Source organism: Bactrocera neohumeralis, chromosome 5 (assembly GCF_024586455.1).
Source record: "Bactrocera neohumeralis isolate Rockhampton chromosome 5, APGP_CSIRO_Bneo_wtdbg2-racon-allhic-juicebox.fasta_v2, whole genome shotgun sequence".
NCBI classification, from domain to species: domain Eukaryota; kingdom Metazoa; phylum Arthropoda; class Insecta; order Diptera; family Tephritidae; genus Bactrocera; species Bactrocera neohumeralis.
In genome coordinates this window covers 37,927,799-37,943,759 of record NC_065922.1, presented here as the reverse complement: position 1 = coordinate 37,943,759, position 15,961 = coordinate 37,927,799, and the positions used below count along the sequence as shown (strand labels likewise).

The window sequence follows — 15,961 nt, the reverse complement described above, 5'->3', positions numbered from 1 at the left end:
TGGTTAATTATGGAAAAAATTCTTGTAAATGCCGAAGTTGAGGATTTTGTTAAGAGTCACGGGTGCTTGAGCGCATTCAGATATGCATAATTTGGTGTGATTTAAAAAAATTATTTTGATATCTTTAATAAGATTTTACAGCTTATTTTTCTCTCTGAGTAGAGTTTTACCAGTGGCGCATTCAGAAGGGGAAGTGGGGGGCATTTCAAACTTATTGACTGCTTGATAGATACAAAGGCCTTTTGGATAATGACAACGTCGTGCGATGTTTGAAGCTCAAAGGCGAACTTGATCATTGGCAGTGCCATTGGTGGCAAAGGCAAAAGTCAAAAGACAACGAATTACCGACTACTGCTTTGGAAACGTTGGGGAATTGCGATGTAAACCTATATAATTCATAGTTTTCTTCGCATATTTTGCACACCTTCCTGTGACGAATACGAGCTCTGAACGCTCTTTTTCGACAATTCGCTATATTCTGCGTTTAGGTGATTAAATTCGTCACAATAGTGGCTTGATGCGATGGTGTCACTCCGAAACAAATTCATGATGCACCAAACGAAGAATTTCGAAAAAACAATGAGCATCACCTTGATTTTTTTTTCAAACTTATAAATCTCATAAAGATCTGTTTACGGAACTCTTTTTGAAAAAAAATGCAGCTTTGATGGGACGAGTCGAGCAAGAACGCGTTTCATACCCAAAATATCCACCAAAATTATTCGAACGGACTCGCGAGAGAAGTCAAGCTCTTTTGCCATCTCTCTAACACTTTCCTGACGATTTTTGAGCACCATATCCTTAACTTGTTTAATATTTTCATCAGTTGAAGAGGTCGAAGGTCGTCCAGAACGAGGCATGTTCTCAAACATCTCTCGATCGTCTCCTAGGCTTTTTCCAACATACACAACTATTCCGTACACGCAATTTGATTAGAAGTACAAAATTTGAGAGAAATTTTTTGTTCGATATTTTTATCCATTGTAAAAATCGAAAGGCACTACTGAAATGTATCGACTTCAGCAGCTGCTGGTTAAAAAACTGGTTAACAGATCGCGCTCATATTTGGTATAGTAACTAAGGACAATCCTACCAACTTAGCATTTTTTTTCATCATCTCACACCTGTGGAATTTACTTACAATTTACGGGTGCTTTGTTTTCTAATTTATGAACAATTCGTTCAAAATATGCAGTTACATTCAGCAAGTCGTTAGAAATCCCTTACTTTGTCTATGCCTTTAGAGAACAGAATGAAATAAATTTTAACATTTTTTGGACCGGTAAAACATACTCGTATTGACTTAAAAGAAAATCAGTTAATTTTTTTGTATACTGAAGAATTGGTCTTGACCCAGCACAATTCAAATATAAATGTCATAGGAAATTCCAATATAATTTACAGCTGAGTAAATAAAGAAAGCGCTTTTGATTTGGTATAGTTGTAAAACAATGAACGAAGTCCATTCAATATCATTATGAACGAGCAATTAAATAGTAATCATTATTTATCGGTAAACAGTTTCAAATTGTTGGCTACCGTTCGAACTGTAAATAGCGTTAAGTGACACTCGCTCTTATACGAGTATACGCTCTTGCCATAAGTAATATTTTATACACACTATCTCAAATTTTGATCGCAAAGCGAATACTCCACTTTACTCTTATTATTTTATTTGTTGTAGTTTTAGTTTTTGTTTTTTGTTCGTATTGTACATATTATCTGCAAGCAAAAACAAAACATTTAATGCTGAACTGAACTGAGACCTTGGTCAATCGCAATCGATTTAATGCAACAGGAAATGTGCACACATACAAACATAAAGACAAAAAAGTCATTTTCATTTTCCGTGCCAGTATGAAAGGCGCCAATGGGAAAATCCAACGAAAAAAAGCGCCGAAACAAAAGAGCTTAGCTGGCAGAGACAATCATTTTACAGTTCTATTCAATGGATATAAAGTGCATGCGAACTTTGTTCAGCGAGGAAATGGATTTGAACTTTAGCATTTGCAGTGCGCAAGTTTTACTTTATCTATCTTTACGATACAAAAACAATATTGCTGCAATCAAAGCGTTTGTCGTGCGATTAAAGTTAGAGCAAAGTGTTAAAGTCAAATGAAATTGCAAGAATTTAAATTTTAAAATTAAAGATTTCTTATTAATTAGAAAAATGCACTATGCAATTAGCATCCCTGAATACATATACAAAAATTGTTCGTGCCTTGGGTTTTAATTTAATCTGTTGAAGGATAGTTTTTAAAGTTTATCGGTGCGACAGGAAGTATAATGTTATCCACTAAAATAACTTCTGAAGCACTCTCAAGGATATCAAGTGTGCTGCCACACAAAACTAATAAAATAAATTTGTAGACAGGCTTAAAACTTCATTTTCTTTAAAGAAATAAATTTTTTTTTTTGTAAAATTGAATTTTATGATTCACTATAGTGGCCATCGCAGGGATTGTTGAAAACTTTACAGTAGAATGTCTTGTGCCCTGTGCCTGGAAAAATTACTTAGAAGTGGCGATTTTTTCCTTTTCTTTCCAGCAAGTGGATTTTTGATATTTTAGCGCCTAGCAACATCTTTAAACCTTCACTGAACTCGCAGTCTTATTTAAAATTGAGTAAAGACTTAAGCTTATTTTGAGACAAGACAAAGATGTTGATTATTTCTTCAGGAAAATGTTTAAAAACTGCTTAATTAAAACAAAACAAGAAAAGACGTTAACTTCGGCTACACCGAAGCTAATATACCCTTCACAGGAGCATTTCCTTTAGTAACTATATGTTAACTCATGCCAAATTTCGTGAAGATATATCGTCAAAAGAGAAAGTTTTCCATGCAAGCATTTGATTTCGATCATTTAGTTTGTATGGAAGCTATATGCTATAGTAATCCGATCTGAACAATTTTTTCGGAGATTACATTATTCTCTTAGAAAATAACCTGTGCCAACTTTTGTGAAGATATATTGTCAAATGTGAAAGTTTTCCATACAAGAACTTGATTCCGATCGTTCAGTTTGTATGACAGCTATATGTTAAAGTGGTCCGATATCGGCAGTTCCAACAAATTTGCAGCTCCTTGAAGAGAAAATGACGTTTGCAAAACTTCAAAACCATATCTTAAAAACTGAGGGACTAGTTCGTACATATACAGACAGACAGACAGACGGACATGACTAAATCGACTCAGCGCAACATACTAATATATACTTTAGAGGGTCTCCGACGCTTTCTTCTGGGTGCTAAAAACTTGGTGGCAAACTTAATATTATATACCCTGTTCAGGATGCAAAAAATAGTACGGTTACCATCTAGTGAAAGAGAACAAAATAACATAAAATAGATGTCAAGCGTTAAGAAGTTGGGAAAATGGGTTTTATCGGGTAAAACCCAACAGTTTTTTTTCAAATTTTTCTCATATAAAAAATTAGATATATTTTTAGAATTTTTCATCGTTACAAACATTTCCGGAGACCCCTCGGTTCTGTTGTGTATTTTAATTTGTAATAAAATTTGTCAAAATTTTTAAATAAGAGAGCAACAGTAAGTATTCTAACTTTCCCCAATGGAAAGACTACGCAGAACTCAAGAAGTCTTGTTCAACAAAACAACACTCTAAATCAAAATAAAGCTAGAATAAGGTTATAATGTATGGTACGGTTCACTTAATCTGAGGCACTGATTTTAATGAAAGCAAATGCGATTACAACAACTAAAGCTGAAATATTCTCATAAGCAGAACCACCATAAGTTTTCCCTCAAACGCAGAAATTTGCCCCACTTAGTAAAACAAAATGTTATACACCATTAATAAGCGACTGAAAATCTACATGGAAGTACTAAAATTCCAACACCAGTAGTCAACATCAGTCACAATGAGTATTTGTCGCCGTAACAATATCCTTCCGGGAACAACTAACCTTAGGTAGTCATAGACTTTCTAACTGAGAGAGTAGTGGGTTACAATACTTTTTATATGCCTGTTTTGACAATAACCAATCAATTTAGTTGGTTAACCGTGCTTTGGAAACATCAATTTAGTACGACACTAACTAGAAGTCGGAGCACAGCGGAATAATACCCTGAAATACTAACTTTTTACATTGAATATAGCCTTTGCATTAAGAAGTTAATTTTAGTGAGCGATGGAAGTAATTTTGTACTGTTTGGTGACTTTAATTATCAAATGTATAGGATTTAGTGAAGAGAAGAACCATTCGAGACATATACAACGACACTGCTTGACCAAAAAGTGACTGTTTACCGACATAAATCATGACGAACTCTGAATTTAAATATTTGCATATGTAATCGTTATAAGTAAATTATTTCCTTTCTCGTCATAAGTTTGGTTTTATCACAACGTTATATGTGACTAAGTCAGTTAAGAAAATATTTTTGGTATTTCGAAGCTTTTTCATGACGAAAGAATACCCCGGATTCATTGCCCAGCTGGGAGTAACTTGTAAAATAGCTGGATCGATCGATTCGAAAGTTTCAGATGACCTTCTTATTTAATTGTCAGATCGAAGGAATAAGATTTTCGATAATAATTTCCATTTTTTTAAGCTGTTCTAAATATAGCTGTAAATTTTTTCACAAAAACGACTTTTTCAAAAATTTGACTAGTCCTTCGATCATTAACTGTATTAATTAATTGCAATGAAAAATTTCAAAATGCCTCTTCAAAAAATAAAACATCACGAAATGCGCGTTTTAACTGACTTGCAAGTGGATATATGTACATACGTATGTATGTACAGCCGCCTAATAGTTAAACCTGGTCTTTTCTGAAACCATTGGCGTTCATAGCCAAAGTGTGAATTACTTTATACGTATAGGTACATATCATAATTATAAGAGCAAGGCAAATTCTTTTTTTCAAATTCAAATTTTTTCAGTGAACTGCTTGATCAGTGGAATCGCGAGATTTTGCTGATGTAACGGGGTTTTCAATAGGGACGCTACAAAAGTAGACCGATAGGGACAGCAAAGGACGCCATATTTTTCCCCGCTACTCCATAAGTCACCATTGCTTTCTGAAGAAATTACGGTTTGGCGCGAATTATGGACCTGCGGCGTCATTGGGCCGTACTTCTTCCGTAATGATGAACTCTTTACATAAGTATGTCCACGACACTTTAGTGCTTTGTGTGAAACTCAAAAATGATGTGAAACATATTTGCGCTGACGACAAAAAAGCGTCAACTCAGCTGACGTTTGAGATTTGCAAACAAGTGGATTATCTAAGCAGAATTATAGGGAACCGCATGATAACAAAGAAACATCAAGTGCGACTGCCTTCCAGCTACAATACCCTTCACAGAGGCATTTCTTATATTTTAGCTTAATATTTTTCATTTTGTATGACAGCTTTATGACGTAGTGATCCAATCTGACCAATTTTTTACGGGGATTTTAGCGCATCTTTAAAATGATCTATACCAAATTTAGTGAAAATATTTTGCCTAATAAAAAAGTTTCCTATATCAGATCTTGGTTTTAATCGACCAGTTCATATGAGAGCTTTGTATGTACATATGTACATACATACATATATGCTATAGGAGTTCCATATAGGCGTTGACAACTAAAAAGCAGCTCCGTGAAGAGAAGTAGATGTGTGTGAAATTTCACATCGATATCTCAAAAACTGGCGGACTAATTATTGTATGTTTAGGCAGACACACGGCCATGGCTAAATTGAGTCAGCTCCTCGCGCTAATCATTTAGACATGTATTTATATACATATGTATGTACATAAGTATATATTTTTATAGCGTGTCCAACGATTTCCTCGGGACAAACTCAATGTACTCTGTTCAGGGTATAAATAAATATGTATGTATATGTATGTATGTATGTATGTGTGTGTGAGAATTAAATTTTTATTTGCCGTGTTCTCACACAGCAAACAGTTACTTAATCGAATATTTTTTATTTGTAAAGTAAACATTTTAATTCTTATAAGTTGAGCGCGGTCTTGTTAACGAGTTGCTTTTCTGGTAGTTGTTGAGTTGGTCGAAGATCACGGTTGCAACATCGAAATGACCTTGCGCTCCACGCGCAATTCAACAGTGCGATTTGCAGATGATGTGTGTATATTTTGTGCGTTTCTCCCTATATACATATGTATGTACATACACACATATGAACATATGTATATATGTATTTATTTATCAGCTCCACTACTGCTCCACTTTATTTGATGTAAGCCATAAATGCAAAAAATTTGGAACATAAGAGAGCGCCGCTTTAATAGTGCGCCACGCGCCAGCTGTTGAGCGCTTGCGAGACTCTCCCTCTCTTTCTCTCTTACATTGAAGAATTTGTTTTAATTGTGCGCCACAGGTAACCAGACGTCAGCAAACAAAATAAATTTCAATTATAAGCAAACAAAACGAAAGTCGTAAATTTTTAACGCAAATATAAATAATAACACACGTGTGAGTGTATTTACATACATACAAGTATTTATCAATATGCACATAAATATATGCTAATAAGTTATTTGTTCCTCTTCTTAATTCATTTAATTTTTGCAATCCTTTGTTTACCGCACACAATTTGTTTAAAGCTATTCATGTTTGCAATTATTTATAACTTTTGTGTTTTCTTTGTTTATGCGCTTCTAAAAATACATATATAGCACATTCACTTAATGATATCTTTGGCATGTGACTAATAAAAAAATCAGCGAGATAGCATGGCGAAGAGTTTGCCTAGCTCGCGCTTATCACCCCTTGCCTTCCTTTGCCCACAAATACAAGGTCTGTCGCAAAAGAAACAGAACTTTTTAAATATAACTGTTTGTGGTGGCGCCACCTATTGGTGGGTATATGAAATAAAAAGTTTGAACTCTTGTTGACATTTCGTAAAAATTTTAAGACAATTGGATAACTACAATCGATGTTATCGATAAAAAAGTGACAGCAGCTTTTGGTCATCGGTCGTAAAATGCAAAGAGCAAATATTAAATTTTGTTTTAAACTTGGGAAAACGTTTACTGAAACATTTCTAATGATGAAAAAAGTTTATGGTGATCAGTGTCTATCCCGTAGTAATGTGCATGAGTGGTTTAAGCGATTCCAAGAAGGTCGCGAGGACCTCTGTGACGATCAGAAGTCGGGCCGGCCAAAATCAAAAAAGAAGTCAAAAATAAAGACAATGCTGATTTATTTTTACGATTCCGAGGGTATTGTACACCAAGAGTTCGTCCCACCTGGCCAAACAATCAATGCTGTGTTTTACCTTGGTGTTATGAAGCGTCTTTTGTCACGCATTCGTCGTGCTCGACCACAATACCGTGAGGCAGGGTCCTGGCGCCTGTTGCACGATAATGCGCCGTGTCATCGGTCGACGCTTGTCACTGATTTTTTGACAAAAACTCCATATTAACCATTAATCACTCACCCTACTCACCTGATCTGGCACCCTGTGATTTTTACCTATTTGGAAAACTTCATTTGCCCATGAAGGGACACTGGTTTTAGGACATTTCAGCTATCCAAAAGGCGACGACCGATATTCTCAAAAGCATTCCGAAAAATGACCTTAAACACTCATTTGAAATGCTAATTGACCGGGCTAAACGCTGTATCGAAGCACAAGGAAACTACTTTGAATAAAAAAATATAACTTTTGAAAAATATTAATTTTTTGTTGTTTTTTTAACAGTCCTGTTTCTTTTGCGACAGACCTTGTATATGTTTTTTTTGTTTATTAAATTGATTTTACTATCGCAAATTATGGTTCCCGTAAAAAAGTTCATTGTGCTTTTTACGTTTCCAAAATAATTACAAACATACCGAGCGTCTACAAAAGAAATTGCTCAAATTGTTTCGCATTGTAAATTATTGATGTTTATCAAAGATTATGGTTTTGTGATAAGAAGCGGTAAATAGCCGATAAGTTCTGATAAACTATTAAAAAGCTTATGAATTTTTTCCGAACATTGTTATGTACTGATATGTAATTGACAATACCATAACTAATTGGTATTGTTTCCTAATACCTGCTGATAGTTTGCTAGGTTATAGATCTGTCTGGAAAACAATGCTAACATATAATAGCAGATATGAAAATTCAGCGAAAATAGTAAAAAGATGGGAAATGTAATGAAAAATTTAGATTTCATTGAATTTTTAACAATAAAAATTCCTTTTTAAGATCCTTAAAGTTAGCAATACTTAGCGATTCTATTCCACAGATAGATGGATATAAAATTGAGGCTTTGCACTGCGACCTATGGTCTATTATGCCCTCCCAAATATCACATATTGTCAGAAAAGTTCAGTATCCTGAATAATTCTAGGAGCCTGCTGTGCGATTCAGCATTCCTACATACGCCTCCATTAAAAGGGATTCAACCACATATGCTGAGATCGCCTTTAGTGCCGCTTGACTATTGCTAAGTAAAGTGATAGGCTGTTTTCGACAGTTTTGGTGGAGATTGATTTCGGCACACCGACTTATAGCAAAGACTTCTGCATGAAAGATGCTCGAAAAACGTCCCATTGGTATGGATAGTTTGGCATGCGGTCCCGCAATGACTGCTCCAAAGACTTCTGGTGTTTTCAAGCCGTCAGTGTACCACTGGATAGTGCTGCCCCTCAGTAGTATGTCGAGCGTGGAATCGCTCCATTCCGCCTTACTGACGAGAGCAAATCTCCTACTTCTTTGTAAAGTCAACCCTCATCGTAACGCCGTCGCTTGGATACCGCCAGTGGTGTGTCTTCTCTTAGAGCCTTCATTTGTTGAAACCACATCTTCCCTTTGCCGAAATACTCTGCTGCCATTAGCAGCATGGTATGCTTCGCTACTACTTCACTAAATGTAGCGGTGTGAGCTCCAACATGACTTCAAGCGTTGCAGTTGGAAAAGTGCGCATTGCCCCTGAAGCACAGACACAGGCGAGTCGTTGCGGCTTTGATAGTTGAAGGCCTACCGAAACTGCGTTACTTTAGATGCCCAAGCGACCGCTTCATAAGTGACAATAGACCTTACGATCATGGTATACAGCCATCTTGTGATAACTGGCTTGCAGCCACAGGATCTGCTGGCTAGGCGTGTGCATATCATGACTGCCTTGGTGGCTTTGGACAGTGTTAAATTCACATGAGTTATTTTTAAATGATCTTTTTTTTTGTGAAACGAATTTGTCTGAAAAAATAGTTATTTACATATCTGTTTATACCCTTTACAGGATATATGAAGTTTGCCTCAAAGTTTATAATACTTAGACGTGGAAGACCCTATAAAAATATGTCTGTATGTCTGGTATATTGTTCCTAAATTTTTGAGAAGTCGATCTGATATTCTGCACAGAACCTTTTCTTTTCAAGATGCTGCTCATTTATCGGATCCGCTAATATCGAACCACTATTTCATATAGCGGATATACCAACTAACCATTCTTTACATTTCAAACATTTTTTTCTTGGTACTTGGCACATATTATTTTCTAAGGAAGCGCAGGTAACTCTGAACAAACTCTTCCGATAGAATCACTATAAAATAAAGCTGCCAACCGAAACTGGAAATTTGGCAAAGATTATTATCGATGGCCAACCCACAATCTAGCTGGCACACAAAATTACCGGCCAAAATCAAGATAAAGATTTTTTTGCTTTGTTAAGTAACATTAACTTGACTTAAAGATTGGTTATGTCAAACAACATAAACCTCTTATAGGTTATGTGCAGCCGAAGTTCACTTTTTGTTCTTGTTTTATATAGTTTAATCTCTTATAATTTATTAACACTTTTTTTAACTTACGCAAAGCTTTATAGAGTTTTTCTTTCTTAACCACCAACTAAACATTAAATTAAAGCTCGGCTTGATTTAATATTTTTTTATTTCTTGCTTGAGCATAGAAAAACTTACGTGAATTTTCTTTAACCAATATTAAGAAAACATTGTTTCGATTTTTTTTTTAATTTTTATGCACAAAAACTACACTTTTAGAACCTTTCTGCACTTTCAACGGCAACGCACACATCTGGTCACCTTAATTTAGCACTTACGCACAGCTGAGACACTGCTCTCCAAACAACAAAAAAATTCCGACCATAAAACATATCTGCGAGTTGGCGGAGCGTAAATTTTTTATCATTTTCTTTTTTCGTATTTTTCACTTTTTTCACAAACTTTTACACACAACTCTGATTTCAGACCATTTTATAGTGAAAACATGAAACTTTCTTTAATAAATCATCTCAGTTGTTTCACACTTGAGCGCAAAATAATGCAGTACACCGTTTACATCGTGCGAATAATCGATTCACAGCAGCTTCATACACACACACACAAATGGCAGCAACAGATACACAGTCACCGACACAATGGCAACAACAGCAGCTGCTACCAACTCGGTATGCCCAGGCCAAATTTGCAGGGACAAGTAGGCGCACACGTCGGAAAATTTTCTTCACTAATAAAACGTCCACTTAAAAGATAAATATTAGCTCGACATAATCACATAACGGTAGTCAAACGCTTTGACTTTGCAGTGCAAAGAGTGAGAGACTAATAAATAATATTACAAAAGCGAAAATTTGCATTGAATAACGCAGGGTACACGCAGACCTTCGCACAGACTTAATTAGATTTAAGCGCCTTGACTGCTAGTTATTACCGTTGTTGCTGCAACTGCAAAACTAAATGCAACAAAGTTGCGATTACACCAACCACACGCAACAAACAATTTAATTCTATTTATTTGACATACACTTGTGTGTAAGTATGTATTTTATAGTATATTTCCAGCGCTCCCGCTTTTGCAATAATTAAGCGTCGCGCACTTGGGAAGCGTTTCTGCACACAATTTCTTTTTCAACCGCCCTTGGCGAGCTCCGCACGCAAACTGTGTTTGCTCGGCGCTGCAACAAAAAGCAAACGCTCGGCTGGCGCTCCAGTGGCGCACGTTCAGCTCATTTCGCATCTCTTGCCGGGAACATTCGTATTCGTTGGTGATAGAGCCATACGAATTCGGGTGGAACCCATTTGGTCCGATTGGATCTCATCACAAATGTAAATAGACAACCAATTTGGTCACTTCTCTAAACAAACGCCAATGGGGAGCACAAGTACTCAGCAATAATAGTGTGAGCGCTCGTGAGACCGGAGAGTGACAAGCTGTGTGGATTTGCACAATGTGCCGGTTAGCGTTGGACTGTACGTTGGTAGGGCTCTCGGTTGGCAAGGTGGTGTGGGGCATTTGTAAACAAATGATTGCAGGAAACATGTTGCTATTTACAACAAATACAAATATGTACATACATATGTATATACTTGCATGTATATTGTTGGCTTTTAGGAACCATAAATATATATAGTACATACTTTTATATGGTATGCATATACATATGTACAAATTCTTTATATTCTTTTGTTTTTAATTTAAATATTGTCTTGAGCTCAGTGGGAAGAATTCGATGTCTTGTTAACCTGTTGAATGCATTTCTTACGATATCCTTTGGGGAGTATTATCATTCTAGTTTTGAGAGGCCTACATACCCTGAAATAATTCGTGCTACTCTTTAAAACCAAATTAGCTGAAAAAATCGCGAAAATTTGAGTTTTTAGTATGATTTATAATAACGGGGTTTTCAATAGGGTCGGTTTGGGATGTCAATGATATTTTTTATTCCCCTGAAAGTACTTTTGTCACAATTGCATTCCGAAAAAATTACGGTTTGATGCGGTTTATGGGCCGGCGGGGTCATTGGACCTTACTTCTTCCGCGATGATCAAGACCGGCATTTTACTGTGAATGGGAATCGCTACCGCTCAATGATAACCGTGTACGTTTGGTCCGAATTGGATGATTTGGACCTAATATGCAGCTTTTCTACATTATCTTCTTGATATTTTGAAGCCAATTTTATAATGGCATTCCGCAAAAACTGGAGCAGTCGATTTTCACAAGTTTCTTTTTTCGGCATAGACAGGAAATGGTAACAACCATTAGGCGCAAGGTCCTGACAAGAAAGTGAATGCATTAAAGCTTTCTAAACAAAGCTTCCGTAACTTCTGTAGAATTACTATGAATATGTGTAGCCTGGCGTTGTCTTCGTGGAATTCGAATATTATCTTAAGGGGTTAGGTGTGTTTCAAAGGTACAAAAAAAGGTATTTTTACAATTTTTTTAAATATGAAAAATCATATATTTTAAAAAATATGTCATATTACATATCAATGTTATATATTTGAACAATGTCTCCTGAAAATATAAAAAAAAAATTGAGCCGCTGAACATATTCTGTTAAAACATAATTTATTATTGGTTCATCTAAAATTAAAAAAAACCAAACATATTCCGTTAAAACATATGTATATGAATCTCGTGTTTGAACTAAGAACAAAATTTGAACAAAAAACTTTATTTATGGTAAAATTTTACCCACTTATTGGCTTAAAACAATAAGTTGTAATGAAAAAAAAACTCTTCGTACAATAATTAATAATTTTATTTTAAAGATGTGTACACAATTCGAACCAAATCGGTCCATAGCTTTTCGAAAAATCGTGTCCACTGACTTCAAAAATGGAATTTTGAGAAAAAACACATTTAAAGTTTTGCGCTACACTGACATGGCCTGATGGGAGGAAATTCCGATGGGTCTCTCTTTTAGAATTTTACTCGATTAAAAATTTTGGGAGAATATTTTAAACATATTATACTATTATGTCGTAATACAAAAGAAAAGATTTTTTGAAATTTTCAAACCCACCTAACCCCTTAATGACCAAAGATTGCAGTCTTCACACGGTCGACGACGTCAATTTACTCTTGACACTATCATCAGCACACATCCTTTTCAGAAATATATCGATTTTTTTTATGTCAATTCATTCTACATCCATGCATCAAGCTTCTTTTTTAAACCTACAGCGTTCACAAAACATTTCTAGGCGAGTTTTCCCGATCATTTGGACTTTTTTTTACCTTTTAACTTTTATCATTTGTCGTATTTGTGGACCTATGTACAAAAAGTCCCTCTTCAATTTTTTCCAGCTGAGTTTGAGGAATTTCTCTTTTAGATATACAAAGCCACTGTCATCTTTAGGCATAGCTTTTAAACATTTTTTAGCAGGCCGCACTTAATGTGCAATGGTGGTAAATTAATGTCATCAGGGCCCACTAAAAGATATTTTTTTTTTAATTTGTGTGGCCTGTAGTAGGGTTTTATGCTTGGGCTACACTTTCTTTATATATTCGCATATGAAACAGCAAAATTTTGTGTAACCAAGTTGTGGTCCAAGCAAAAGTGCAATGCCTTTAAAATCACCACAAATTTTCCAAGCGTATTTATTGTATTCAACTTTTTGAAGAAGAAATCGAATATTTTTGAAAGTCTTTCAGGCCTGAACCGGCACTGAAGGAAGCTTATTTCCTTTACGCAGCGCCACTCTTTTCAAACTAGTTTTTGAACAATCGCCAATGATCATATTCAAATATCGAAACAGGAACTTTTTACAATAGACTAAAACATCAGCTTTAGAAATTTAAGGTTTTATTCTATCGTCACGATGTCGTATATAAGATATATATTTATATGAGTAGTAAGTAAATTCCAGTCTTTAATCTAATCGACAAACTATTAAATCGTTTAAATCATTTTGTGTCATTAATTTTCCTTCCGAAGTTGACGGTTCATAATTTGGGTTACTATCTTCAAATACTTCATCGTGCTGACTTTCTATAGTAGAACAAGTTCCAGAGTATAATCCTTACTTTCTGAGGCTTTGGTGCAGGCAGTTTGGCTCTATAAAGGATGAGTCTGATGGCTGATGGTTGAAGACATGTCTGCATACTCGGCAGTGTGTTTGGATTTGGTTGTAATGTCTTTAGTTTAAGTCAAACAAAAATACCAATCACTTACATGATCCTTTGGTTCGGTCCAAATCATTGTTATAGCATATGGCGAATGTCTTGGTCCTTGTTTAGCTTAACCTAAAAGCAGTCTCACACCCGTTACACAACATTTTTGTTAAACCCAGGACTAATCTTGATTGAATGGTCTAAATAACATTATTCTCTTAATGACGGGAAATTACGACGCTGAGATTTAAAAGTTAATGGGTCGATAGGATACCTTCGTGGCATGTTCACGTTGTAACAAATGTATATACGATGTAAGTTAATCGAATGCCATAATTATAGAGTCGTATAAATGAAGCTTAAAAAAAAGACACGTATATGAGTTAGGTCAGAAATGTATACGTAGAAATTGTGAAAAGTATCCGGGAATCGTAAACAAATCGCAAAATATTTAATTTTTTATTAATATTAATTTTGTCGCTTAAAAGTAATATCACAGATACACTTATGCCAACGATTTTTTTCAGTCCTCGAAACACTTTTCATAAGCACTTTTTGGGATAGCCTTCTTCGATCGACTGAAAACTGGTTCCACGGGGCGTCAATTTCAGTTTGGGGAATAAGAAAAAATCACACGGAGCCAAATCTGGTGAATACGAAGGTTGATCGATGGTACTCATTGCGCTTTTGGCTTTAAATTCGGACACAATCGTGGCTTGATACTATGGTGCATTATCATCTTGTTAAATCCATTAATTGTTCTTCCACAATTCTGGCCGTTTTCGACGGATGTTCTCATACAAACGCCTCAATACAGCCAAATAAAACTGCCTATTGTCCTTCCGGAACAAAGTCATGATTCACAAAACCATGAATATCAAAGAAAGCAATGAGAATCACCTTGATTTTTGAGCGGCTTTGGCGTTGTTTTTTTGGTTTCAGCTCGTTTTTTGCCCCCATTCTGATGATTGTTGACTTGTTTGTTTGTCAAACCCATAAACCCATGTCTCGTCGGCAGTTATAACACTTTGCATACCCAAAATATTCAATAAAAAAAAAATTAGTGGACTCGAGTGATGTTGAGGATAGATCGAGTTCTGCCAACTCTCTTAACGATTTTCAAGCACCTTATCCTTCACTTTTTTAACATTTCCTTAAATTGAAGAGGTCGAAAGTCGTTCAGAACGAGGTATGTTATATGATTTCGTACTACTCGAAAGTTTATGTTTTTGATAAAACTTAATCACCGTTAGCCTCTTCCAATATTCGCAGCGATTCCTCACACGAAATTTGGTTAGAAATACAAAATTTGTTCGATATTTTCATCCATTGTAAAAGTCGCAACGCACAACTAAGGTGTACTGACCTGAACAGCTGCTGTAAATAAACTGGTTGACAGATCACGCTAATATTTGGCATAATTATTAAGGGCAGTGCTACCAACACAGCAAAATACATTTTTTTTGAAATAGCATTTACCCGGGTAATTCAATTAAAATTACTTTTTGGTCACAATATATATTGTTAATGAGGTTGCATCGACATAAGGTGAAATCATGAAAATGTTCGTGTGACTAAAATAGTGTTCCCAGTGTTATTAACCACTCCAATTATTTGCAATAAATAGATAATTGGACACATTAAGCAAAGGATGTTTCACTGAAGTAGCAAGATTATAGCTGACAAGCGCGTTCTTAGTCAGCTGCAACACCTAGTATAAATTCAACTGAATATCTAACTTTTTTCTGTGAATATTTGAATATAAAATATTTCAAATTAAAATGCAGTTTTTTACACAAAAATATTTTTTTTATTAATTTAAATTATTCTTACGCTGCGTTTATTTATAAACTTAAAAAAATATAAATCTGCAATTGATAAGTACAGTTAATAAATTAATTAAGCCAGCTAATAAACAGAAAACTTAAAATAAAATGTAAGCAAATATATTAGTTTTAAATTATATAAATAATAATGCTTAGTATCAAAATCAGCTTTTTCATTAAATTTCTTAATGCTCCATAATAGTAAAACCTGCGCTCTTCAGCCGAAGCCGAAGCATTACTTGATAGGCCTATTGGTTGTCGGTAATGCTAAATAAAGCAAGAGATTCAGTAGAACTAACAATA

General features: G+C 35.2%; 1 protein-coding gene across 2 annotated transcripts in view; it reads right to left on the bottom strand.

Moving 5' to 3' along the window:
• LOC126759627 (protein retinal degeneration B) overlaps positions 1-10,856 on the bottom strand; it is an 84,925-nt gene extending 74,069 nt beyond the window's left edge. The window contains exon 1 of one of the 2 annotated variants that reach the window (XM_050474535.1): positions 10,644-10,856. The gene's annotated coding sequence lies outside the window, so the exon portion shown is untranslated. Of the gene's footprint in view, positions 1-9,892; positions 10,511-10,643 lie in introns of those variants that run through there. The other variant, XM_050474537.1, reaches the window with a different exon arrangement.
• Positions 10,857-15,961: the final 5,105 nt, after the last annotated feature.